The following is a 27170-nucleotide window of genomic DNA, read 5'->3' as shown; positions in this document are numbered from 1 at the left end:
AATACTGAGAGGGAGAGAAATGTGCTTGCCATAGTTGCTGTCTCTTTTACCTCGGGGAAGGGTGGAGGCAAGGAGTAAGGGGGACCAACAACCAGGAACAGGAGAGGAGGTCTCAGGGGACAAAGGACACCTGGATAGTCCAAAGCTCCCCGGGTGCAGAGGGCATCTTTTGAATCTATCCAATCACTTGATGCCCTTCTGGAATTCCAGAAGTGACAGACAGTGCATGGCAGGGGTCAGGGTGGGGAAAGGAGGAGTGATTGACACACCTGGGAGGAAATGATCCGGGGAGAAACCCAGGGTTCAGGGTTAAACCATGAAATCACACTGCAACAGGGACCCTCGTGCACAGCAGGGCCCAGAGCTGGCAGGGCTCCCCAGCAGGGCTGGAGCGGCTGGCACACCTTGGCCCAGCTGCACAGCTGCCCCTCGAGGCCCCGGCGAGCAGGGGACGGCTCTGGGCAGCTCCCTGCCACCCAACACAGCCCAGCAGGCCGGGAGGAGAGCCCGGGGCCAGCGCAGCTGCTTGGGCCGTGGCTGCTTGGAGGGACAGGGGCCAAACCCCTCCCTGAGCAGCCCCTGCCAGCCCTGGCCCTCCCTGCCCTGGGACAGCTCCCCCAGCCCCAGGGGACAGAGCCAGGCCCTGTCAGGACCCAGTGCAGCCCCTGCCCAGCCGGGAGCCAGGGCTGGCTCTGGCCCTGCGCTGGCAGCAGGGCTCCCGCTCGGGGCTGCTCCTGTGCCTGGGGCCTCTGGGCACTCAGGGCGGCTGCGGGAGCAGCTGCAGCGGGAGGTAAGATAAGTGGAAGATTATTTGTTCACTGTGGTATGCTCGCTTACCTTGGTTTGCATAAGAATGTACTGGTGTGTCTTTGAAATGCTTATTTGCTTACAAGGTGATAAGGAGGTTGAGATTAGAGTCCTGGGTGTGTTTATCTGGTCTGCTTGCTGTATCTCAAAAGAAGAGACTTAGAAGCTATCACAACGACTAGACTCAGACTACATCTGGAGAGTCACGCCTGCAAGGAGAAGGCGGGGGGATAAAAGGAAGGTTGGGACAGAACATTTTTGCGCGCTGTTGGTGGAGCAGGAGACTCCCCGGCCGCCCAGCGCTGTGCTTTGCCTGCCTTACTCGCTTGCTATTTTAAATAAAATTGCTTTATTGAATTAAGACACTTCAAATTGTCGTGTCACAATTTATAACAATTTGGTGCCGTGACTCGGATGGAGAAGTAGATCAGTCGCTACGGGACGATCGGGAGGCGCCCCGCCCTTATGGCGGCCCGGCTGCCCCAGGCTTTCTGATCACTCTCCACCGACGAACCTAAATTGAGTAACGGGCAAAGGAGAACCGGTTACCCCTGTAAACTTTGTGCACGAAGAACCAGCAAAGACGCAGGACGCATGAGTATAGGTCGGTTTCCCGCTCGGTTTGGGGTGGTTTTCCCGGAGTGCTGTGTGTGAGAGGTCTCGTGGAGACCAAGTGAGTGCGGACTCTGTATTAGTGCATTTTCCATTCCCCGCGAGGGGCTGGGCCACGAACCAGGGGAGCACGTGTGTGAGAAATTGAGTGCACTCCGGAAGATGGGACAGAGGAAAAGCAAGCCCTCTGGTCCCATGGGAGAGGGGACCCATGCTAAGCTTCCCCAGATTCCCAGGGATAGCCCCTTGGGTTTGATGATAATTAATTGGGATGCTTTCCCATCTAGAAAAGGGAAAGACAAAGTTAAAATGATACATTATTGTATGGAAGTGTGCGGGAAGGGCCTAACCCTAATTCCCGTGCAAGGAATGTAGAACAAAGGGAGAATCGGGAACAGAGTTATATTTCTAAGGAAGGAAAAGAAAGAAGTCGTGAAATTGTCTGCTTCTACTGTGGAAAGAAGGGACATATGAAGAGGGGATGCAGACAACGGATAGTGGATGAGAAGGCCTTTAAGGAAGATTAGGGGTGTCAAGGGCTCTATTTGTTGGGGAAGAAACATCATAAGGAGCCCTTGGTAAAGCTTAAAGTGGGACCCCAACAACAAGAGATGGAATTTTTAGTGGATACCGGGGCTGAAAGATCCACGGTGCAAGCCTTGCCGCTTGGATGTAAAAAGTCATCTGACACTGTACATGTAATTGGGGCAAAAGGAGAGCCCTTTGAGGTATCTGTTATCAAGGATGTGATGGTAGAAACTGATTCCAAATGTGGTATAGGTTCTTTACTACTGGTACCTGAAGCAGATTACAATTTATTAGGGAGAGATCTGATAATAGAATTGGGTATTAATTTAGAAGTTGTAAATAAAGAATTACAGATAAAGCTCTGCCCTTTAAGGGTGGAGGATGAAAAGAAAATTAATCCTGAGGTGTGGTATACCCCAGAAACGGTGGGGAAATTGCAGATTAAGCCTTTCTCAGTGGAAATAAGTGATCCTGGCAAACCCGTAAGAATAAAACAATACCCTATCCCTAGGGAGGGAAAATTAGGACTAAAACCTGAAATAGATAGGTTATTGGAAAAAGGGCTTTTAGAGCCCTGTATGTCTCCCTTCAATATTCCCATCCTGCCTGTAAAGAAGTCAGATGGGTCCTACAGATTGGTGCACAATTTAAGAGAAATAAATAAGAGGACTTTGGCCCGGTTTCCAGTAGTTGCAAATCCATAAAAAGATTTAAAGGTAATTGAATCCGGACCACTAAGTAACTCCTGGTCTGCACAAGCTTGTGAATTATATGCAGTACTCAGGGCTTTAAGGTTATTAAAAGGAAAAATTGGAACAATATACACAGACTCTAAATATGCATATGGGATAGTGCACACATTTGGAAAATTTGGGAAGAGAGGGGACTTATAAACTCACAGGGAAAAGATCTAATTCATCAAGAGCTAATTGTCCAAGTTTTAAATGCCTTAAGGGGCCCGGCTCAAATTGCTGTGGTCCACTTAAGGGGACACCAGAGAGGACTGGACTTTAGAAACAGGGGAAATAATTTAGCTGACCAAGAAGCCAAGAAAGCAGCCCTACGAACTCGGGGGGACATGGGGCAGAGCGACACTGTTATCTGTGGACTCCCCCAAAGAAAAATGGCAAATATATAGTTTTACCACTCAAGAAAAGGAAAAATTACAAAAGATGGGAATTGAGGAGGGGTCTGAAGGGCAATGGAAGCTCCCAGATGGGAGAACTGTTTTACCTAAAAGCAAGGCCTCAGAAATTTTGCAAAGATTGCATGACCAGACTCATTGGGGAACTCAGGCATTAGTAGATCAATTTGCCACTAAATATATGAGTATTGGAATCTATGATTTGGCTAAAAGAGTAGTGGGAGATTGTCTGATCTGTCAAAAAGTAAACAGAAAACATCTTAGGGAAAGGCCCATGGGAGGAAGGGAATTAGCTCACAGGCCTTTTGCCAAAATACAAATAGACTTCACTGAATTGCCTAAAGTGGGTAGATATAAATATTTGTTAGTAATAGTAGATCATCTCACCCATTTTGTAGAAGCTTACCCCCCTACTCGGACTACTGCTCAGACAGTGGTGAGAATATTATTAGAAGAAATAATCCCTAGATATGGGATAGTAGAAACAATAGATTCTGATAGGGGACCCCACTTTGTGTCCAAAATAACTGAGGATATCTCACATGCTCTGGGAATTAAGTGGGAATACCATACCCCATGGCATCCCCAAAGTTCGGGAAGAGTGGAAAGAATGAATGGGGAACTAAAAAAGCAATTAACCAAATTAATAATAGAAACAAAATTGACATGGGTCAAGTGTCTCCCTTTAGCCCTATTGTACATAAGAACAAGACCCAGAGCAGATGTTGGGATTTCCTCTTTTGAAATGCTATACGGGATGCCATATGATTTGGAGGAACCCCGAGACCACCCCTGGTTGAAGGACTATAAAATAACCTCATATATTATTGCCTTAATGAAACGCCGCAATGAACTTTGGGAAAAAGGAATCATTACGCAAAGACCCCCTTTAGATTTAAAAATACATAAAATGCACCCAGGAGACTATGTGTTAATAAAATCCTGGAAAGAATCTACACTAACCCCACAATGGGAAGGTCCTTATCTTGTGTAACTCACTACAGAAACTGCAATTCGGACTGCAGAAAGAGGATGGACACATGCCAGTCGAGTAAAAGGACCAGTTAACAACACTGTGTGGCAAATAACCAGTCCTCCCGGGAACCTGAAATTGAAGTTACAGAGAAACTAATGGACTCTTATCAGATTGAATACACATCAGACTTATATTACTTAGATAGTGGACTAAGTAGTAATTCAAGTGTTAGAGTAAAGTGTAAAAATCAAAATTGTAATTGCTATCCTTTTGTATGCTATATCTGTAAGGTGTGTGGGGAACGGTGGTGGTCACATTGCAACAGAGGGTATCCTCCACGAGGAACTTGCAATTCCTGTTGGAACGTACAAAGAGAGATTACAGCTTGGGTACTGACCTGTAAAGTGACTAGAGGGGAAATCCGATTGGAATCTAAAGAGTGGTGGGAAATTTTCTCAAAGGGCATTCACCCAGACTATTACTGCTACCATACAAACGAGCCGAGCCCATTTGTGGCAGAGATCATAGAAGGCCTTTGTAGGAAAGACCTAAAAGGGGTCAGTTGTACCGCACCGGAGGTAAAAGATCAGAATTGGCGTTCTTATTGCATGTGGCAAGGCACTAGAGGGCATAAATCCCCTCCTGAAGAATACTCTTGCTGCCGAGAAGATGGTACACCCTGTGGCTCGAAGCACCCGAGTCGACGGGCGAGGCAGAGGAGTAAACAGCTGTGGAGGAAAGAGCCCTCAGGATGGAATACGCAAGCAATATTTGCGGAACTACCCCGGGACTGGGAGTAACAAAGGCAGAAATAGTTTTTGGGCTCAAGGGTATTTTGGTGATAACCAGCTAATAGAGGGAAAGAAGTCACAAGGGTGTAATTGTTGCAGTGTGAGAAACCAGACCCCACATGCCATTTGCTTACTGCTTGTGATTTTCCTTTCTATATCTTGTAATACTGCGGAAATAACAACTCATGAACCTTTCAAGTGGACTTTAGGAAGATGGGAGGATTCACGAGTTATAAGGAGCAATACTACAGCTGGAGCTCCCACTTTCCAGTTACCTGTGGCATCCTTAGGTACTCGTTGGGGTTCCCATTGGGTTTCATCGTTTTATATGTGTCCTGCTTCGAATCCTGGTAAAGGGTATTGCAATAGTCCTGGACAATATTACTGTGCATATTGGGGTTGTGAAACAATAGCTGGTACATGGGACCCCCCCACTCCTGATCCATACATTAAGGTGGTCTGGAAGCCAGATGGTTGTATTCCTCCCGGCTACTGGACAGGTCATAAACCCCCAGAAAATATTTGCAGGAATATACAAATTACTGCATTAAGGCCAGAGGATAGTATATGGTTAATTGGAAAAACTTGGGGCGTTCGTTTATATTCGGCTGATTTTGGCAATTTTGGTAGCTTAATATTTATAAAGAAGGAAATTGTGCCCCCTGATCCTGAACCTGTAGGGCCAAACCCAGTGTTATTAGAAAAGGAGGTTGTTTTAGCCAACCAAACAAAAGAAAGGGATCAGACCCAGAATAAAATTCAGAATGAAAACACTTCAGGAGACAAACAGGAAAAAACCCAGGAGGGTAATATACTCTGGAAGGTTATGAAAGCAAGTTATGGTGTCCTAAATAGAACCAACCCAAAACTGACGGAAGACTGTTGGCTGTGCTATAATTTAAGACCCCCATTTTATGAAGCCATAGGGGTCACTGCAAAGCCCAGAAGAGTGAATGGAACTAATCCGAATCAGTGTTTGTGGAAAAAGGGTAAAGAGACAACACCGGGGCTTACCTTGGCTCAGGTAACAGGGAAAAGGAGATGCATAGGAAAAATCCCAACACAAAGAGAATACCTTTGTGGAGTAATAGAAACAGGTGGAAAGAAACCGGCTGACTGGCTATTGCCAGCAGCTAACACTAAGTGGGTATGTAACACTCTGGGTGTCACACCGTGCATCTCACTGAAACTGTTTAATCCAAGCCAAGACTACTGCATCCAGGTAACGATTATGCCCAGAATTACCTACCATACAAGTGACTACATATATGAACAACAAACTGTGCCAGAACACCATCTAATGAAAAGGGAACCCCTCACTGCCTTAACTATTGCAACTCTCCTTACCATCGGGGGAATAGGAGCTGGAACTGGGGTGGCATCCCTAGTAAATCAACAAAAGGAATTTAAAGCATTAAGAATTTCAGTAGATGAAGATCTGAGTAAAATTGAGCAGGCCATCGATGGATTGGTAAAATCATTAAGGTCCCTATCTGAGGTGGTGTTGCAGAACAGAAGGGGTTTAGACTTGCTATTATTACAACAAGGGGGATTGTGTGTAGCCCTGAAGGAGGAATGCTGTGCATACGCTGATCATACTGGAGTTGTTACAGACACCATGGCAGAATTAAGGAGAAGATTAGAGCAGAGAAAGAGGGAAAGAGAGGCACAGCAAAGTTGGTATGAATCATGGTTCAATCAATCTCCTTGGTTAACTACCTTGTTATCCACCCTTGCAGGACCTCTGATACTGATAATATTGGGACTGACCTTTGGGCCATGCATCTTCAATAAGGCAATAAAAATAGTGAAGGGACGCTTAGAGGCAGCACATTTAATGCTCATTAGGGCAAAATATGAACCCATACACGATGTAGATGAGACCCTAATACTAAGTCACCAAGAGTTACAAAGATTCAGTGAACAAAATAAAGATGAACAAGAAAAAGGGGGGAATTGAGATAAGTGGAAGATCATTTGTTCACTGTGGTATGCTCGCTTACCTTGGTTTGCATAAGAATGTACTAGTGTGTCTTTGAAATGCTTATTTGCTTACAAGGTGATAAGGAGGTTGAGATTAGAGTCCTGGGTGTGTGTATCTGGTCTGCTTGCTGTATCTCAAAAGAAGAGACTTAGAAGCTATCACAACGACCAGACTCAGACTACATCTGGAGAGTCACGCCTGCAAGGAGAAGGGGGGGGGATAAAAGGAAGGTTGGGACAGAACATTTTTGCGCGCCGTTGGTGGAGCAGGAGACTCCCCGGCCGCCCAGCGCTGTGCTTTGCCTGCCTTACTCGCTTGCTATTTTAAATAAAATTGCTTTATTGAATTAAGACACTTCAAATTGTCGTGTCACAATTTATAACAGCCACGGTCAATCACAGAAGGCTCCTGTGCCCCTGTCCCACCACAGCCTGTGCCTGGGCCAGGCTCCTGTGTGCTCAGAACCCAAACCTCCTGACCCATTCTCAGTTTTTAGAGAAGGGCAGAGTGGTAAGCGACATTCCATCTCCTCTGCTGAAGCACAGCCCAGCAGCCTCCTCAGCAGCTGCAAGGGCGGGATGCCTGTGTGCCTGGTTTCCTGGCTCCCCGGCAGACCAGGGGTTAAACGTTGGGTGTCTCCTGCATTGTCCCCGGAAAGAGCCCATCTCTGCACGGAGCTACCTTTTTTCATTTGTAAATTAGGTCTTTCTTTCTCTTCCAGCTGTGGTTTCTCCAGCCCCGGCTGCAGACACTGGTCATATAAAACTTTAAGAATCTTTTTCTACAAGCACAACTGACTTGATGTGTAATTTACATAAGCACAAATGATTCCATGACATATATTACAATGGGGCTGCGGAGATCCCCCTGCAGGTCCATAGGGATGCAGAGATCCCCTGCAGGTCCATGGGGATGCAGGGATCCCCTGCAGCCCCTGGAGGAGCCGGGCTGGAGCTCGGCGATGCCTGAGAGGAGGCTGTGAGCCCGCGGGCAGAGAAGCCCCGCTGGAGCAGCCTGTCCTGGCAGGACTGAGCCCGTGGCACAGTGACCCACGCTGCAGCACTTGGAGGGGGCTGTGCCCCAGGGGATGGACTCCGCTCCGAGAAGTTCCTGGAGAAGTCTCGGCTGGGAGAGAGCGCAGGGTGCAGCAGGGAACGACTCCTGTCCCTGAGCAGAGGGAGAAGCCCCGGGGGATGAGCTGAGCATGGCCCCATTCCCTGTCTCCTGCCCTGCCGGGGGAGGAGGTGCAGCTGGGAGCAGGGAGGCGTGGGGAAAGCTGCATTTAAGGCTCTGCACTGACTTCTCCTTCTCCTGCTCCGAGTCTTTGGAGTTTTCTGACAGAAATCTCTCCCCTGCCCCACTCACCCACAGGGCTTGGGGCAGGTTTCCCTTTTCGGGGGAAATCAAAGCGAAGCTCTGATGCACAAACGAGGGGCAGGAGAAGAGAGGCTCCTGTGCTTCCCGCAGAGGCAGAGGCACGGGAGGCGCAGGGCCGGGAAAGCCGTGGCGGGAGGCGCGGAGAAGTTTGTTTGTGTGGGCAGCTCAATCCCGCCTCGGGCGCAAAAGCCACGGGTTTCTGAGGTGTTAGCTGCCACTGCCTCTGGTTTTCCTTCCAATTCCTAAGGGCTTTTGACTGTTTTTACCATTTCAACACTTTCTGTGAAGAATGCTTATTTTATGATTGGCTTTTCACAAATGTTACAATGAATATTATATGTGTAATGTTAGAAAGTTATGCTGTATTAATTCTCTTAAGTAGTGTGTTAAATAGAGTTTTAGGTAACAACATAATATTAAAATAGAAACTCTGAGATGTAGGATTTTTTTACTTGCTCAAGCAAGAGATGAGATAATCAATAAACTCTTCACACAGGGATGGCGGTGACTTGGGGCACATAAAGAGTTACAACCTCCTTATCAGAAAAGACAAACATTCTTCCATCTTGTCTCCATCTTTATGGAAGCATCAGGATTAAGGGAAAGAAGTTGACAAAATCCAGAAAAGTTCCTAATTTGCAAGGAATATATGCATCATGTATGAGATACATGAATATGCAATAGGCTATTGCTTTTAAGGTTATTCCTTTGTTCACAAGGCATGCTTGTCCTGGCTTAAGTGTCCGAGAGCATCTGGACGTCTATAATTTTTTTGGTTTTTATTGTTTTGTAATTGTCCTAACTCTAAATTTGATTACTCTAATTGTGTTACTATTTTTATAACCATTTTATTATTATTAAACGTTTAAAATTTTAAAAACCAAGTGATTAGCGTTTTTCACAACGTTCCAGGCTCCCGGGGACCCCCTTATTGGTATGTTCGACCCCGCAGGCTGCAGAGGGTCCCCCAGCTCCGGTGCCGCCCTTCTCCGCTCCCCAGCCCCGCCCCGCCGGTACCGGGCGATCCCCGGTGGCTCCGGGCTGACGATGCAGCGCCTGCCCCGGGCAGCCCAACCCCATCGCGGGAGGGTCCCACGCATCCCCGGCCCAGCGCCGGGGCTCTGCCGGCAGCCAGCACCGGGACCCCAAAATTCTGCTGTCCCGGGGCCACCGAGCGGGCACCCGGCCCTTGGCCCTGTTATAGATACATATTATAATATTGGCTTTTTGTAAACATTCCATTGGATTTTATATGTGTGGTGTTACAATAACTTTGTTATATAGTTTTTATTTCTGTTGTTCATTGATTAAGCTCAGACATACTAGTGCCATAGCTGATAGAAGCATGCTTGTGTTAAAATTCCTGCTTGGATGGGATAACATCCAGTGAGCACAGGATGAGGACACCTGTACAGATCTGCCGACCATCAGCACTCACCGTCTGAAGGCAGTGTGGGCCGGGGCCAAAACTGAAGATGATGATAAAAAAGGACCAAAACCACAACCAAGGAATACACATGCCCTAAAAAGGTGGAACCGAGGAGGAGCCCTGCTGAACAGTTCTTGGAATATGTAAACTAGCTTGGGAAAAAGTTTACTATGCATAAGGGACTATGAATATGCAACCGGCTGGTGTAAGGGAAAAGGTATTCAAGGGGTATCTCCGGAGATAACCGTGTGCTCTTGGCTCAGTGCCGAGATGCACCCGGCCCTAACAACCTTTGCTCTATGGCCCTTGTGTCCTCTTGTCCTGTATTAAACTTTTTAAATGTTCCCAGGGCAGTGAAGGTGTTTTTCCCAGCCCCGAGCAGAGAGCTCTGCCCGGCAGCTCCCGGGAAAGGCGGCGGCGCTCGGCAGCGGCCCCGGCCCGCCCGGCCCGCGGGAATTCCCCGCAGCGGGACAAAATCCTGCCCCGAAGGAGCGCTCGGAACGCCGCCTGCGGCTCCTCCGTGCCCCGCAGGTGCCGCAGCTGCCCCGCTGCGGCAGGCGCGGCTCCGGAGCAGGGAGGCTCTGCGGGACCCCCGGGCTGTGCCCCCTCCTGGGCCGTGCCCCGGGGCTGATGCTCGGCCCGGGCTCTCTCGCTGTCCCGGCTCCCGCAGGCTCCCGGCGGGAGCGGCACCGCCCGCCCGGCGCCGCAGGGCCGAGCCCTGCCCAGCAAAGGCTCCGTGTCCACGGCCGGGCCCTGCCGGGGCTGCGGCCGCTGCCCGGCCCGGCACAACCCGCAGCGCCTGGCGCGGCTCCCTCCAGCCGGGCACTGCGGCTCCAACGAGCCGGAATATTCAGCGCACGGAATCTCTGTCAGCGCTGCTCACATTGCAAAACCAGCTGCTGCTCAGGCAATCCCAGCTCCCACTGAAGCCTTCCACCCAAAATGCTGCCTTCAGCTCGGACACACCGGTAAGAAACCCAAGAGCAAACTGAAAGCTGATTAGAGAATCTTGCACAATCACATCCAAGAACATTTTGTTATAAAATCACAAATATTAACAGAAGCTGAGAAAGTCAACAATGTTAGAAAACAAGCTTCCAACAATGGGACTCGAAGAGCTAAGAGCATGTGTTTGAATGGAATAAGCCCTCTCTGACATGTGAGCAATGCCATGGAATTTCTCAAACCGGGGAAATAGGGAGGCCTGGCAGCAGCAGCTTCACACACAGCAATGCCAGAGAACAGGGCAGGGCAAGAGGCTGACAAAACTCTAACCTCTACTTGCAATGAAGTACCTTTGTTTCCAGTTCTAATCTAGCCACTATTAATATAGAGTCCAAAAGACTAAAAATACTAGTAATAATAATAACAACTGTACCATTAATAGCAAAAAATGGAGAGAATAGAAATAATAAGAATTAATAGTGGTAATAAAAACCCTACCATACTTATACCAGGTTTGCATGGCCAGGTTTTGGTAAGGCAGGGGATCTAGGAGCAGCTTCTGTGAGAGAAGCTGTTCCTCCATGTCCCACAGAGTCAATTCCAGCTGGCTTCAGGACAGACTGGCTGCTGGACAAGGCTGGCCCTGTTAGAAATGGTGGTAACGCCTTTGGGATAAGAGATTTAAGAAAAAGAAAATGGGTGATGCTGGAGTTGTGACTGTGAGCAGGGAGGAGCAGGGTGAGGATGTGTGAGGGGGGCAGCTCTGCACACCCCCAGGGCAGGGCAGGGCAGGAGGGGCAGGAGCTGCTGCAGCTGCTGGAGCTGATTGCCCTGAGATTCCCTGGTCAGTCCCTGGGGAGGCAGCTGGGCCCTGCAGCCCATGGAGGGCACGGAGGGCAGAGATGCACCTGCAGCGCCTGGAGGAGCCCGTGCTAGAGCAGGGGGATGCCTGAGCAGAGGCTGCGACCCCATGAGAAACCTGTGCTGGAGCAGGGACCTGGCAGGGACCTGCAAGCCCCTGGAGAGGAGCCCATGCTGGAGCAGGGCCCTGCCAGGACTTGTGAGCCCATGGAGGAGCGAGCCACGCTGCAGCAGCTTGTGGAGAACTGCTGTCCGTGGGATGAACTCACCGTGGAGAAGTTCATGGAGAAGTGTCTCCAGAAGGGACCCCTGGCACAGCAGGGCAACGACTCCTCCCCCCGAGCAGCAGGAGAAACAACAGGGGATGAACTGACCAGAGCCCCCATTCCCTGTCTCCCTGCACCCACTGGGGGGGGAGGTAGAGCTGGGAATGAGGGAGGAAAGGGCAGAAGGTGTTTTTAAAGCTTTGGTTTACTTCTCACTATCCTGCCCTGATCCAGATAGCAAAAATTCCATTAATATCTCCAGTTTTGAAAATTTTTTGCCCATGATGGCATTTGCTGAGTGATCTGTCCCAGACCTTAGCTCTACCCATGAAGCCTTCATTCGGTTTTCTCCCTCCTGTCCATCTCTGGAGGGGAGTGAGAGAGCAGCTTTGGTGGGTGCCTGACATCCAGCCAGGGTGAACAGCCAACACTTCCTTTCCTTCATTCATTCTTTCTTTCCAGAGGTCACTGTGAAGGCGTTGAGTGGGGCTTTGACGGAGGGAGTGAAGGTGGTGGGGAATGGTGGAGACAGGAGCCACAGGGACATGGGACAGGCATCAGAGGGGCCTGGGCAGCTGGCAGGGGGCACGGCCTGTCCCCCTGGCCCAACAGCAGGGGACAGGGGGCACGGCCTGTCCCCCTGGCCCAGCAGCAGGGGACAGGGGGCACGGCCTGTCCCCCTGGCCCAGCAGCAGCCCCGTGCCCTGCCCAAGGCGCTCCCAGCAGGGGCTGGGCCCCAGAGGCAGGGGGAGACCCCAGTCCCGGGGCAGCGTTTCTGCCCCATCCCCTGTCCAGCCCAGCCTGCCCCGTGTGCACAGTGACCGCTGGCACGGGCTGCCCTGGACACTGTGACCTGCTGGGGACTCTGAGAGCTGCCCCACCGTGACACCGCCCTTGGGATTGCACAGGCACCAAACAAACCCCAGCCAGCACCGCCCCTTGTCATGTCCCAGGCACCGAAGAGCATCAGAGCCAGCCCCGCTCCTGGTGATGTCCCAGGCACCAGGGCACATCCCAGCCCCGCTCCTGGTGATGTCCCAGGCCCTACGAGTGTCCCAGGTGTGGGAAGAGCTCATCACACAGCTCAGCCTTGACCCAAAACCAGCAGAGGCACCATGAAGTGCAGCCCTGCGAGTGCCCCAGTGTGGGAGGAGCTCCGTGTGCTGCTCCAGCTCCATCCCCCACGGGAGGATCCATGCTGGATGATCCCCAGTGAGCCCCAGTGGGCAGAGCCCTGGTGACCCATGGTGCTGCTGATCCATGTTGGGAAGACACCCAGCTGGGGGGCTCAACATCCTCCTGGCTCCCCATGGCCTGGATTTTCTTTTCATTTCTCTTTGCCCTTTCAAAACTCTTAAAAGCAGGTAAAAATAAAGATGTTGAGCTAAGACAAGGATGGGGACATGGGGAGGGTCTTGCAGGGGATGTGGGGGATGCTGGGTTTGAGGGACTTGAGGGTTCCTGGGAGGGACCTGGGAGTTTCTCAGGGCTTTGGGCACCCCAGGCTGAGCGGCTCCAGTTGCCCTGGGAGACCCTGGTGGAGGTTCTGGGCAGCTGGTCAAGGATCCCCTGCCCTGGAACTGTCCCCATGTGCCCCATCCCAACACCTCGTCCCCCTGCAGCGGCTGCCCCATTCCTTACTCCCCCTTCCATACTCCCCTGGCCCCTGCCTGTTCCCGTGCCCCCCTGTCCCGTTCCCGTCCTGCTCCCATCCCCATCTGCACCCCATTCTTGATCCCTGTACAATATTCCCTGTCCCTGTCCCCATTCCCAGTCCTACTCCCTGTCCCCATTCCTGGTCCCTGTCCCCATTCCCTGTGTCTGTCACCACTCCCAGTCCCTGTCTCCATTCCCATTCCCCATTCCCTGTCCCCATTCCCATTCCTATTCCCCGTCCCCATTCCCGGTGAGACATTAATTTTGAAGAATTAAGAATTTTAGGAAAGTTAAGATGATAGTTAAATTGGATGTTGCTGACTTATCGGAAGTAGATAAATCGGCTTTGTTCATAGTTAACAGTAGCTGGATCTTAGGTAAGATATCCAGGATCTATTAACTCATTGCTTGCCAGCTTTATGCTTGGGTAGCTGTGCTTATCATGATAAACAGAATGTGATAAACAGATTTCAGGGACACAAAAACAGTTGCAGACTTCCCATACTTTAGGGATCCATTAAGCACGGGAAAACGGCAAGGATTCATTTGTCACGTATGCATGGGAAAGGCAGAAAGGTCAGAACGAGGAAGACTTATTTTACTTCTTCATTTTGGAGACCCCTCCCCAAAATGGACCCCTGACTCATTTCAGGGAACAGAACCACACATGCTTAATTGCCTTTGTGCCAATTAGCATATGAAGCGGAGCAGAGGAAGTGACAGGGATATGAATATGCATTCATATTTTGTGTATTCAAGACTTCAGCAAATAAAAAAGCTTTGTAATACCTGTGATTTTTGCAGTGTGCATTAGGGAATTATCCCACGTACTGTCCGTCTGTCTCAATAAACATACACTTTCTAACTTTAAACTCTTAGAGAGTTTTTGTCCATCTCAGTTGGATATCGATATTAGATTGATATTCATATTTCAGTAAATCATTGTCTTAAAGAAGTCCTAGTATGTGCATTAACATGTCTTTTCTTAATATTTGAGTAATTATTCTTGCATTGCTTCAAGATAAACTGGTATGATTCAAAGAAGATCCACGGGGGTACACATAGAACATCGATTTGTCATAAGCAAATTGCAGTTGCAAAGATTTTCACTGAAATTCTGCCACTTGTCATCATTTTAAAAGTGAAAAGTCAGCTTTTATTAAAGTCAATAAAAAATTTCTAATTTCTAACAAAGGGGGGAAAGTATATGGTTTGCACTAGATAAAATATAAATACAGAAAATGTCTCCCAACCGAGTTCCTTGCCCTTATCAAAACATCTCCCAATCAAGTACTTTGCCGTGAACCTGGCTGGTAAAGAAAAATATTATCAGTAAACCTAGATGAAACTTTGCATAAGTTAATAGTATTCAAAATCCATGTGCTGTTCCTATTATTATTTCTTATACAAAGAAAAAAGGGGAAAGGGGTTGGATTGAGGGTACACCCTCCTCCCCTCTGAGTCTGTTCTCATGTTTTACAATAAATCCTACAACAGTACAATGCAGCTGCCTAAAATATGGACACTGGAAACCACAGACAGCATTACAAATGATCACCTGCCTCATGGACAGTTCATAGAAGGACTTGACTTGTTTACAAATTATTTCTCATGTTTGCAAACAGTTTTTCTGTTTACAGATTGCTTTTCTGGGAGTTTGGTTTTTCTCCAAGGGATCAAGTGCTGAAAGGTTGTTTTTTAAAATTGGGTTTTTCTCTATGGGTTAAATGGGCTCAGGGTTAAATAGCTTTCTGCTTTTAGAGATAAGTTCAATTTGTAACCAAGAAGAATTATGCCTGTGGCCTGAGTTCTCCCCTAACAGTTCCTGGAGGGGAATGCTGCAGCTCCAGTGTAAATTAGATGCACGCTGTCCTCTGTCCCCATGTTTGCAAAGGGCCCTTGCAGATGGGTGACAGAGAACAATACACAGAATTTTATACAGAAAAGAAGGGTGAGGTGTTCCCATGATTGACAGGGGTCTTGACCAATCAAATATCTCCCAAAACTGAAGGCACCTCACGGGCCAGAACCTGAAGGGGCGTGGAGCTCAAACCAATGAGAGCTTCCAGGCCTGGTCTTTCAAATGCCCTGTGTAAGGGGGGGCTTGGGAAATAAAATCTCTCTGTTGCCCCATGAACTCGGGAGGAGCAGTCTTTGTCTCCTGTGCCCTCGCTGCCCCATGAGACCAAAGAGATGTTCACCGGGGCCCTCCCTGTTTGTGGCCGTCCATTGCCCAGCTGAGCAGAGAGCCAGTTGTGTTTGCAGTGAGCTGCCACAGGAAGACACACAGCAGCTGGAGATTTGAACAGCAGGGCTTGGGCCAATTCTTTTTCTTTCAGAGTGCAAGAAAGATGCAAAAGCACAAGGAAACATGGCAGTGTTTCGATGGAGTCTCTTTGTCCTGTGAAGTTCAGTAGCTGTTGGTGTTTCTGTGCTGCTGCTAATCCCTTCCATAAAAAATCATTCCGGGAAGGAGCAACAACATCTGACACGCACCAAGTGTTGCCCCCAGTTGCTCCAGGTGCTGCTACCAACAGCCCATGTAGGACGGAGCACAGCCCCCAGTGCACGCCAGCTTTGGCTACCCTCTGGCAGAGAAGCCCTTTTGGGGCACAGGTTTCTGGGGCAGGAGACGGGCACCGGTGCTGCCAGGGCTCGGGGGAACTCTGCTTGGGCGGGGACTGTGCCTCACCTGCTGCTGTCAGCGCTGCCCGGGCCCCAGGGCTCAGAGCAGCATTCCTGCCCTGGCCCACATGTTCCTGGTCTGTGTCCCACGGCCGTGCTCAGGATGGCCACCATGTGGGACGTGTCCCGAGGAGGCCGTGCCAGCTTCTGTGGAGGCCCCGTGCCCTTCCCACCGCGGCTGCGTCGGCAGCTGCGGGGGCTCCTGCTGCTCTGAGCCCGCAGAGCAGGGCAGCGTTTGCTGATGGTCTGAGCCCTTCCTAAAGATCCTGTTGGGCTGTCTGACACACCTGGGGCAAGGCATTCCTTCCACCCTGGGCCACTCTGGGGGGCTGGGGGTGGCCCCAGGGCAGGTGGCAGTGCGTGCAAGGGCCCTTTGTGACACGGTGCAGCATGGTCACCGTGGAATGGAACGGGACAGGGATTCCAAGGGCCCTTGGTGACACGGTGCAGCATGGTCACCGTGGAATGGAACGGGACAGGGATTCCAAGGGCCCTTGGTGACACGCTCTGGCAGAGGTGTTGGCAGTTACAAGTTACAGTTACACTCCACAGTGCTCGGTGCACACGACGAGGCAGGACGGGAGAGAGCGGTGCTGTGAGGAGCCCTCGCACAGCCACTCGTTCCTGGCTGACCCGGAGCTTTCCCAAGGTATTACTCCTGCAGGTGAGCTCGTGGCCAGACAAGAGCACTTGGTGACCCCTGGCCTTCCCGAGGCATCTCTTCTGCAGATGCGCTCGAGGGCAGACCATGGCATTTGCTGTGCACCATCCTTGACAGGAGTCTCCTGTCCTTGTGGCTGGAGCCCCAGGACCAGAGTGCAGGTCTTGCTGTCCTGTAGCCTTGCCAAGACTTCACTCTAGCAGGTGCCCTCAAGGCATGACTGCAGCACTTGCTGACTCGGACCTTTTCCTTTTCACCTTCTGCAAGCAGCCATGAATCCAGGCAGTGACGTAGAGTGCAGACCTGCGAGCGTGCCCAAGCTGGCCTGGGGGAAGGAGGAGAAAGAAGGCCCTGGAGCTGCCCCAGCACAGCAGCCTGAAGAGGTGGAGCAGTTCCAGCCACGGCAGAAGGGTGAGTGGCAGAGCTGGGCCACAGGGCTGGTGCCTGCAGCTAGCTTGGCCCCATGCCATGCCATGCCATGCCATGCCATGCCATGCCATGCCATGCCATGCCATGCCATGCCATCCCCTGGGGCCATGCCCATGGACAGGATGGAATAGGGGCCGGGCAGACACCCCACAGCCATGCTCCATGCCCTGGGCCGTCGCGGGGCTGTCCCTGCCTGGGCAGCGCAGGGCTGGGCTGTGTTCTCCGGCCTCTCCCGCAGCCCCTCAGTTCGGGCTGCGCTCGCTCTTTGCCAGGTGCAGCCGTGCAGCGCACACGAGAGCAGGAACGCAGCCATGGCCGCTTCCGCAGAACAGCGCAGGTACCTGCAGCCATTCCCACCTGGGCTGGGCCTGCTGGCACTGCTCAGCCCAGCACTGTGCTCGGAGCACTCCATGCAGCATCCCGGCCTTCTTGCCCTTCTGCTGCAGATGGTTTGCAAATTCATGAAGAGGATTCGGGAGGAAGAGAGCAGCGCCATGGGCACCGTGCGCAGAGTCTACTCTCCCATCTTCAAAACCAAGACCAGCGCTGCCCTGCTGGATATGCTTGTGGAGGAGGGTCCTTCCAGCCCAAAGCAAGTGAGCAGCCTGTGGCCTGGCTTTTCTCCTCCCAGCAATTGCTTGGCCTCCCAAGCCACACCTGCTGCTCCCTGGGAGCCTTTGAGGCCATGGCACTGTGGTGGCAAGGGAAGCACTTCTCTGGGGCAGCTGGGCACATTCCTTCCTCTGGCAGCTTTCCAAGTCTCCCCTGCCGTCTCCAGGTGCCGGCCATGGTGAGGTACATCCACCAGTGGCTCGTGGCCAATGAGTTTCCTGAGTACAATCTGTACAGGCCCCTTCTGGATCTGACAGAGGCACAGCCCTCTGACGTGGTGATGGCTCTCCTGCGTGTGGCCCCATTGTGTGACAGGTACGGGGCCCACCTGCCCAGAGGGCTCAGGGCTCAGCAGCCCTTCCCCCTGTGCAGCCTGTCCCAGGTGTCTGACACAGAGAATTCCAGGGGCCTCTGGCTGCTCCCTTTGCCAGCCCTGGCCCCTGCCAGCCCCCAGCGTGCTGCCATGCTTCCCCCTTCTGCTCCTCAGGGGCCAGTCCCCACAGAGCTGGGCTGCCTGCGTGCTGCCAGTGAGGGGCAGTGGGCAGAGGCAGGGCTGGCAGAGCAGCTCAGCTCCCCGCTGCCGCCCAGGCCACGCTGCTGTGTCCCAGACCCCCCTGAGACAGAGTTCTGACCCCACAGAGCTGCTCTGGCCATGTGGAAGAGCATCATGTGCTCGCCCAGGACTGCAGAGCCGGCCATGCTCGTGCTTCTGGATGTGCTGGGGAGCTGGCCAGAGCACAGCACGTCCACCTCCGATGGGGACCACACAGCTGTCCTTGCCCTGGCTGTGAGTTTCTGCCTTTGCTGGCCCCAAGGCCACCTCTCCAGCAGCTCTCCATCCTCCCTTCCCCACGGTGTTTCCCTGCCTCAGGCGCTGGGCTGAAACCTGGCCTCGGGGTAGCTTCAGGGCCACCAGGCCCGGTGCTCCCCCTGCGTCTCTCCGGGCCTCTCCCTCCTGTGCTCGGGCTCTGCCACATGAACACCTCAGCACTGAGCCCTGTCTCAGGGGGCTTTGTCCTTTGCAGGCAACCGTGGTGATGTGGAAGATCCTCCAGCTGCCCTGTGTGCCACATGTAGTGACCGTGAATTTCCCCGGCCTCTTTGTGCATCTGCTCTTCCAAGTGCTCTTCAGCACTCTGGATGTGCCAGAGGAGGTCGATACCTTCTGGAAGGGATGCCAGCAGCAACATGGCCTTGCCACCAGCCCCAGCAGGTGATCCATGCCAATCCTCCTGTCCCTACCATGTGCCCAGGGCAGGGCCAGTGCTCCCAGCGTGACCTGGGCTTTGCTCTGTGCACAGCTTTGCAGAGCAGACCCTGAAGGCCCTGCTCTGCCGACTGCACTATGAGGATGTGGTGGTGGCCATGGAAGACAAGCGTGGCTGGGACACACTGCTCTGTGCTGACACCCACCACTGTGCTGTGGGCGTGCTGGCCAGGTGAGACCCCCTGCTCCCCAGCTGTCCCCGGCATGTGTGCCCTGTGCCCGAGGTGCCCCACACAGTCCCCATGGCCGTGGGCCAGAAGGCCTTGTCACCAAGGGACGGCCAAGGAGGCTGCAAAAGGCTGGGAGAGGAGCGTGCCCAAGAGCAGCAACCTCCCAGAGGGCTCAGCTGCCCCTTGCAGGGTGGTGGAGAAAGGCCAGACCTCTGTGAGGCAGTCCTGGGAGAGGTTTGCCCCCACTGGCTCAGGGCTTTGGCTCCTGTTTCCTCCTGTCAGAGAAATGCACCGCGCATCCGAAGCCGCGTGTTCCAGGATTGCGTTCCACCTGCTCGGGCTGCTCAGCAAGGACATGCCGTGCCGGGATTTGGCCGCCCTGGGGTTCCTTGTGGAGGTGAGCCTGAAGGCCGGCGCTGCCTCGCTGAGGTGCCTCCCGGCTCTCTGCCCTCTCTTGGCCGCAGTGCCTGGGACGGAGCCCGCGCCCTGTGCTGCTGCCTGGGCCCGGCCCCGGGCGGTTCTGGGCTCCCGCCGGCCGCTCCCCCGTCACCGGCCTGTGCCTTTCAGATCCTGGAGCACCTGAACGTGAGTGAGTGCCGTGACAACATCCTCCAGTTCTTGTCAAAGCACCTGCAGAGCGAGTGCAGGGGGAGGCGTCGCTTGGCACTCCGAGGCCTCGTGGCGCTCGGCACCACCAGTGTCTCGGTGAGAAGAGCGCAGGGGCTGAAGCCGTGCTGCCAGCGTGGGGCTGGGGAAGGCAGTCCCTGGGGCTCGGCTGGCCTTGGGGCACTGGGGCAGCTGCTGCCAGCTCTCCTGCCTCCTGCTGCAGCTGCCCCAGGGCTTTGGCACAGGCCTTTGGCCCCTGGGCCCTGTGGCAGCAGGATGGTGTTTCACACACTTGTGTTCCACAAGTAGATGGCCATAAGGATGTGGAGCCTCCATGAAAGGCTCGTGGAGCTCCTGCAGGAAGATGACAGCACCATGCTCAGGATGACCACGGTTCTCCTCAGGGCTTTGTTCCTCTGCAATGGTGCCCCAATAACCAGCGCCCTCGCCCTGCAGCTGGCTGAGGCGCTCCTGCCACTCTTTGACAACGTAAGGCTCTGTGCCTCCAGCCACGGCCAGCGGGTGCTGCCCGCACACTTTGTGCCCTGTGCACTCACAGGCTGTGCCCAGGTGGGCCTGAAGCAGCTGATGCTGAGGTCTTTCTTCCTTCCTTTCCTACAGGAGGACGGCCAGGTGCAGTTGTGCTGCATGTTTATCTTCCGGGAGATGCTGGATTTTTTTCCAGAAGAAGAAAAAAAGGTCCTGAAGGCACACGTGCGCCAGAGCCTGCTGCCACTCTCCTTGCACTGCCATGATGAGAACCAGCGAGTGGCAGAGGTGAGGACTCGGCAGCTGCCGCTGGCCCCTGGCAGGGGCTGGGCTGGCCCTGCCCTGGCGCTTCGCAGGCTGCAGCTCCTGCTGGCCTTGGCACAGGGATGGGGTCCTGCGCCCTGGGCTCTGGGGCCATCTCTGCATCTCTGCTGCTCTCCAGGCTTCTCAGGAAACGCTCCTTTGTGCGGCTGAGTTCCTGAAGAGGAGGGACCTTGGACAGCTGGTGAAGAACCAGAAGCTGTGGCAGTTCACCGAGTGGTTGGTAAGGAGGGCCGGGAAGCCACAGCCCCAGCCTGGAGCAGCCCCTGAGCGCGGTGCTCGGTGTGCGGGCTGGCAGCTGTGCCCCTGCCCGCTGCTGCAGCCCGAGGCCGCGCGGGCTCTGCTCCAGGCTCCTGCGGCCCCAGCCGGGTGCCCATGGAGCCCCGGCCCGGGGGGCTGCGGGGCCAACCCTTCCCTCCTGCCGCTCTCTCCAGCTGGCAGAGGACAGCAACAGCGTGGCTGAGCACCTGCGCCGGGCCCTGCCCTACCTGCAGAGCCCACAGGAGCCCCTGCGAGAGGCGGCCGTCAGGTTCATGGGTGAGCCACGAGCTGGGCCAGGAGGGCGTGTGGGCACAGGGCTGGCGGCCCCACTGGCAGGGAGCTGTGCCCTGGGCTGACAGGCTCTGTGTTCCCAGGGACGGCCGGGCGGCACCTGAGGGGGAGGAATGAAGAGCTCCAGATCATCTCTGAGGGTGAGTGAGGGCAGCGGGCTGCCAGCAGGGGCTGCCGGGGGAGCTGCGAGCCCTGCCCCGGCTGCGGAGGGCTCTGCTCCCTGTGCGGACCAGGGCCGGCGTGGGCAGAGCACACAGAGCTTTCAGGGCACCTGGGGGATTCGTGGCCAGCAGCTTCGGGCTGATCCAGCTGGTCCCTGCTCCCTGCTGGCCATGGCCAGAGCTGGCTGGGATGGGCTCGGCACAGAGTCCCCTCGGGTGCCCTCAGATGTGGGAACTCACCATGGCTCTGCTCCTCTCTCTTTCAGCCCTTGAAGGCATGGAAAATGACAACAGCGTCGCCATCGCAAGCCTGGCAGGTCAAGCATTGTACATCCTCCAGGAAGCAGAGAGCACTCCATATTCCCACTTTGACAGCCTGCGTGATCGGCTCTGCAGGGCATGGGGGAGACGGCCTCGTCTGTGTGGGCTCGGCTGGCTGCGCTGCTGCAGCTCTGCAGAGAGCTGATCCCTGAGGCTCTGTCTGCTGGGGCCACCCGAGCCAGCAGGACTGTTTTGTTTCTTTAAAATTGTTCTTTTCTTTCTTTTTGTTTGTCTTTAGCGTATAAATATAGGATGTGTTGCTATAGACAGACTCCCAGGATCTTTCTTTGACTGCCCAGGCTCTGCAGGGCCGAGGGCAAGAGGGAGAAAAGGGTTCCTGGGCTCAGGCACCTGCCAAGGCATGCAGGGTTGCAGGGAAAATGGCCAGAAGCCCCTTGGCCTTTGGTGGCTCTGCTGAAGCCTTTGTGCTGCCCACAGAGCAGATGGGCAGGGGCTGGAGCTGTGGGGATCTCTGTGAGAGCGGTGCCTGGAGATGGCCACAAGCCCTGTCCCAGGCAGGAAGCGCCATCCGTGTCCTCCTGCCCGTGTGTTGCTGGCTGGATTGCTGAGGGCTCCCAGGTGCCTCTTGGTGGGGCTCCTCTGGAGCTCCTGTGGGGCTGTGGCACTGCAGCCGGGCAGGTTGGCCGGGCTGGGGAGACCCTGAGGGGACGGGACCACGAAGGGATGAGGGGCTGCGGAAGCCTTGACAGGATGAGGCAGTGGGAAGGCACAGGGGGGAACGTGTGAGGGAGTGGGTAACATTGGCTTGGGGAGGAAAGTGGGTTGGAGCCAAAGAGACCACTCACCCCAATGTTCATGTGGCAAAAAGATCACGTTTATTCTCAAGCCCTTCCTTCTAAAGGGCCTTTGAAAACCCAGTCTGGATGATTTCACTGCTCTGATCTCTGTGCCCCTTCAGATTCTGGCCTGGGCAATGCCTGCAGCCTTGGGAGAGATGTGATGGGCCCAGCCCCTGTCAGTCAAAGCAGGGCTGGTACATTCACCCCGTACAAGCCAGCCTGCACGGTGACACACGGCAACAGAGTGCGAGGCACAGCTCCGGGAGCTCCCCGTGAACCTCAGCTCTGGGACCACTGTCTGCCCCAAGCTTCAGGGGCTGCAGTGGGAGCCCGGCTGGGCTCTGCCCTGGGGCCATCCTGCAGGGACAGCTGCAAACAGGGAGCATTCCCTGCCACAAAGAGCCAAGGCAGGGCTGCAGGGCAGCTGCTCCAGCCCGGACTGCACTGCTGAGTGCTGTGCTCTGGGGCTGGGGCTCCCCGCACAGGGGACTGCACTGGTGTGCCAGAGGAGACAGAGAAGCTGCAGCTTCATCTGAAACTGGTGCATGGGCTGGGAAGATTGGGGAGGCTCAAGGGGATTCACAGAGCTCATCCTGCTGCAAGGATGAGGAAAAGGGAGCGGGAACTCAGCAGTGAGGAGAGCTGGGGGCTGGAGAGCAGCTCTGAATGACACTAAAATCCCACCAGACCTCTGAGACATTGCTGCTCCTCAGCCAGTGACAGGATGAGTCCCTAAGCCTGGGGCTCAGCCTTCCTCATGGCGAGGGGCACCAAGGAAGGCAACAGTGTGATGGAGACTGGAATGGGCTGGGAGCTCACTGGGGGAAAATAGGGAGCAGCTGGGGAGTAAAAGGCAGGTGGGGGAGAGAACTGGTCAGAGAAGGGCTGAGGTACAGCTTGAGCAAGCTGCAAAAAGTCATTTGGGGTCATCCTAGATTGATTTAATTTCAGAAGTTATTGAACAAGTTTATTTTTTGGGTGGTGCCATGTTTTCCCTTGGAGGTGTACACTCTGCAAACTTGATCTGTGTTTCTGAAATTTTCAAGCCAGTCTGTGCTGCAGGGCACCCCATTTCTCATTTGGCTGATTGTGGCCCGGTGCTGAGCTCCAGCAGGGCCCTGGCAGAGCCCAGAGCAGCCTCAGCACCCGCAGAGCCCGGCTGCAAGGAGAGAGACCAGAAAGCCCCGTCAGCTGAAGGCTCCTATCCCCTTTTCCCAGCCACCCGCGGTGCCCAGGCCATGCTGGCCGTGCCAGAGCTGTGCCCAGAGCTGCCCTTCACTGCTGCCTTTGGGAGCAGAGCAGGAGGGCAGGACATGTGCCCAGCCTGCAGCCAGCCACGGCACCTCCAGCCCTCAGCAGCTGCCCAGAGCAGGACGCTCCTGTGCTCGCTGCCATCTCCTCAGAACTCCGATCCCACCATCCCCAGCAGACAGGACCCACCTCACGCCATCCCACGCTGGAAGAAAAGCTGCTCCCATACGATGCCCTCAGCCTTCTCCAAGGGCACGGCCCATCCACGCCGCAGCTGCTCCCAAGCACGTCCTGATCCAGACTGGGCCCCATCTGGAATGCTTCCTCTAGAAAAAGAAACGTCAAATTATTGAAAATAGGTTACAGTCAAAAAGGGGAACAAGAAAAAAGGTCCAAGATCTTATCTCTGTCAGGGCCTTAAAGAAGGCCCAAACCCTGCATGCCAGGGAAAAACCCACCATGGTTGGGGAATCCCAGGCTTTCTCCCTTCCCCTGCACTGCCCCCATGGTGATCCCAAAGCAAACAAGGGCAGTGGAGCAGCCCAAGCCCTTCCTTGCCTGCAAAGCAAAGCAGCCCCTGCACAGGGTCTGGAGTCCCACCTCTGCTCCCACCATGGGGGTTTGTTTGTGTCGGGCTGGCTGCCCCAGCCCAGCCCCAGCCCAGGGCACGGTGGGTGCTGGGGGCTGTTGGCAGTGCCAGGAGCCCACTCCCATTTCGTACCCACCCCAGCCCATGCCCCCAGCCCTGCCAAAAGCAGCCTGCAGCTGACTGAAGGATCAGCTGCATCCGCCCCAGCAAAGGGAGAACCTTTGGTTCCCAGCCAGGCTGCGCAATGCCCAAATCTGGGAGCATCCCCCTGTGTGTGGACTCATCTGCATATTCCCTGTGGAGCCTGGCTTTGAATGAGATGTCAGAATCAAAGTCCACCATCTTCAGCATGCCAGAGACCAGGTGGAGCAAGAGGTTGTCATCCTTGGCGTTGTCCTCGCTGTCCCCAGCAGCAGCAGCCCCACCTGGGACAGCTTCTCCAGGGGCTCCTTCTCCTTCCCTGAGCCAGACCTGGCTGTCAGGGCTCTGCCCAGGGCCCCAGCCATCCATGAACCATGGCAAGCAAAACCAGGGGGATGGTGGCCCCCAGTGCTTGCCACACCATGTCTCCAGCTCAGCTCCAAGCCAAGAGCTGTGTCTTCCCTTCTGCTGTGCCCCTGCTCAGAGCTACAGGCAGGACGAAACCTGTCTGGTTGGCTTTGCCACTGAGTGCCAAGAGATGTGTGGAGCTGTTACCTGCCAGGCCCCTGGATCCAACTGTGCACATGGATCTCTCCCATCTTCTAGGGCAGAGGAACACCCTGCACCCAAGGATCATGGAAAAGCTCTTCTAAGGATGGCCTGTTCAAGGACTGCATGGACAAACCCCTCTTAATGACATCCTGGCACTCTGGTGAGAGAAACCAGCAATCACCAGTCAGCTGGAGAAGTTGCCCCCCTGCTCCCAGGCCATGCTGGGTGTGCCCAGAGCTGGGCCTAAATTTCCCCATCAATTCCATGTTTTGGAGGAGAGCAGGACATGTGTCACCTCCTCAGCAGCTGCCAGAGTGAGATGTTCACGAGGTGCTGCTGTCTCCCAGCCCTGGCTTTGCCCCTGTGCCCAGCAATGAGACTCCACCTTGAGAGAGCCGTCCTGCGAACAAGATCTGCCCCAGATATCTCCTGGCCCCTCCTGAATGGGAGCTTCCCCATGACCAGGTGGTGCAGCAGGAGGCCCAGGGACCAGATCGTCGCTGCCTCGCCATGGTAGTGTTGGTGGTGGATCCCCTCTGGTGGGCTGTAGGACAGGGTTCCTGTGGAACACAGACAGTTCATCAGGGGGATGCTGCTGCTCCCAGAGCCTGGCCCCAGCACCCCTGGGCATGCAGGGGCTGCCCCAGTGGCACACAGTGTGACCGCTGCCCTCTCGCAAGCACCTGGGACTTGTGTACAGACTCAGGGTTGGAAAATAAGCCACTGGTGCTGGAAGAGGCAGCAGAAACCCTGGGAAGACACAACCATGACACACAAAAGAAAAACTCACCCAGTAGTGGAGAAAACCCCCTCTCCTCCTGCTTGCATGGCCCCACAAAATGTTAATAAGCCAAGGCAAACAAGGGGAGCACAGCAGTCCAAGCCCTTCCTCGCTTGCACACCAAACCGTCTGGGGCACGGGGTCAGACCCCCCTCTCTGCTACCCCCATGGGGGTTTTTGTCGGGCTGGCTGCCCCAGCTCCAGCCCCAGCCCAAGGCACAGTGGGTGCTGAAGGCTGTCGGCAGGGATGGAAGTTGGCCCCCTCACACCCCACCCAAATCAACCTGGCTCCATCATTAATCCCATCCTGGCTGCAATAGGGGAAGCCCCAGTGCTGCACCTCAGCTGGGCCATGAGATGCCCAGGAGCATTCCCTGGCAGGGCTCACCTGCAAACTGGGTGTAGGCTGTGTCTTGGAGGAAAGTGCCACAGCCAAAATCGATCAGTGTCAGCTGCCCGGTGGCCAGGTCGAGCAGGATGTTCCCTGGTTTGATGTCCCTGTGCAGGACCCCGCAGCTGGGGCAGCGCCGCACGGCCTCCAGCACCTGGAGGAGCAGCCCCCGCGCCTCCTCCTCCGGCAGGAACCCCCGCTCCGCCAGGAAACCCGACAGGTCCTGGCACCGCTCCGGATGCTCCAGCACCAGCACAAAGCTGTCGGGGAGCTGAAGCCACTCCAGGAGCTGAATGACACCAGCACAGCCAGAGGAGACCTTGTCCAGCAGCACAATCTCCAGGGCTGCGCTGGTGCCGTGGGGCTGCGGGAGGAGCACGATGCCGTCAGTGGGGCTGATGCCGTGCCGGGGGTCGGGAACCCCTCGGCCAGCCCGGGATGCTCTGCGCCCTGCGCTGGCCCCACGCCCGCTCTCCCTCCAGGCGTCCTGGCAGCTCCCACCCTGCCGGGCCCCGGCTCATCCCCGCCCGGCACGGCCCGGCTTCTGCCGCTGGCCCGGCTCATCACCAGCTCGCCCCGGTGCCGGACGCGGTTCCCTGGCACCCTTTTGATGGCCACCTGCGAGCCGAGGGCAGCAGCGGGCTGAGCTCGCCGCCTGCCCCGCACAGCCCCATCCTTCTCCTCCTTCTCCTTCTCTCCCTCCTCCTCCTCCTTCCCCTCCTCCGCGCCCGCCGCCGGCCCCGCCGCTCCCCGGGCGCCGTCCGAGAGCCGCGTGGCCGCGCAGCCGCCGCCGCAGCCGCCGCTGCCCAGCAGCGAACCCCGCCGGGGCCGCTCCTGCCGGGCCTCCTGCGCCTTCCCTGCGGGCGGGACGCGGCTGTCAGCGCTCGGCCCGGGCCAGGAGCGGCCCCGAGCGCCGCCCGAGCGCCCCGGGCCGGCCATGCCCCGGCGTTCTCCCCCGGCATCCCAGATTCGCCATGAAATGGGAACCCTGAGCTTGTGGAAGTGCCTGAAGGAT

This window comes from Lonchura striata, chromosome 34 (genome assembly GCF_050655825.1).
Source record: "Lonchura striata isolate lonStrDom1 chromosome 34, ASM5065582v1, whole genome shotgun sequence".
Taxonomy (NCBI): Eukaryota; Metazoa; Chordata; class Aves; order Passeriformes; family Estrildidae; genus Lonchura; species Lonchura striata.
This window is presented reverse-complemented; position numbering follows the sequence as displayed.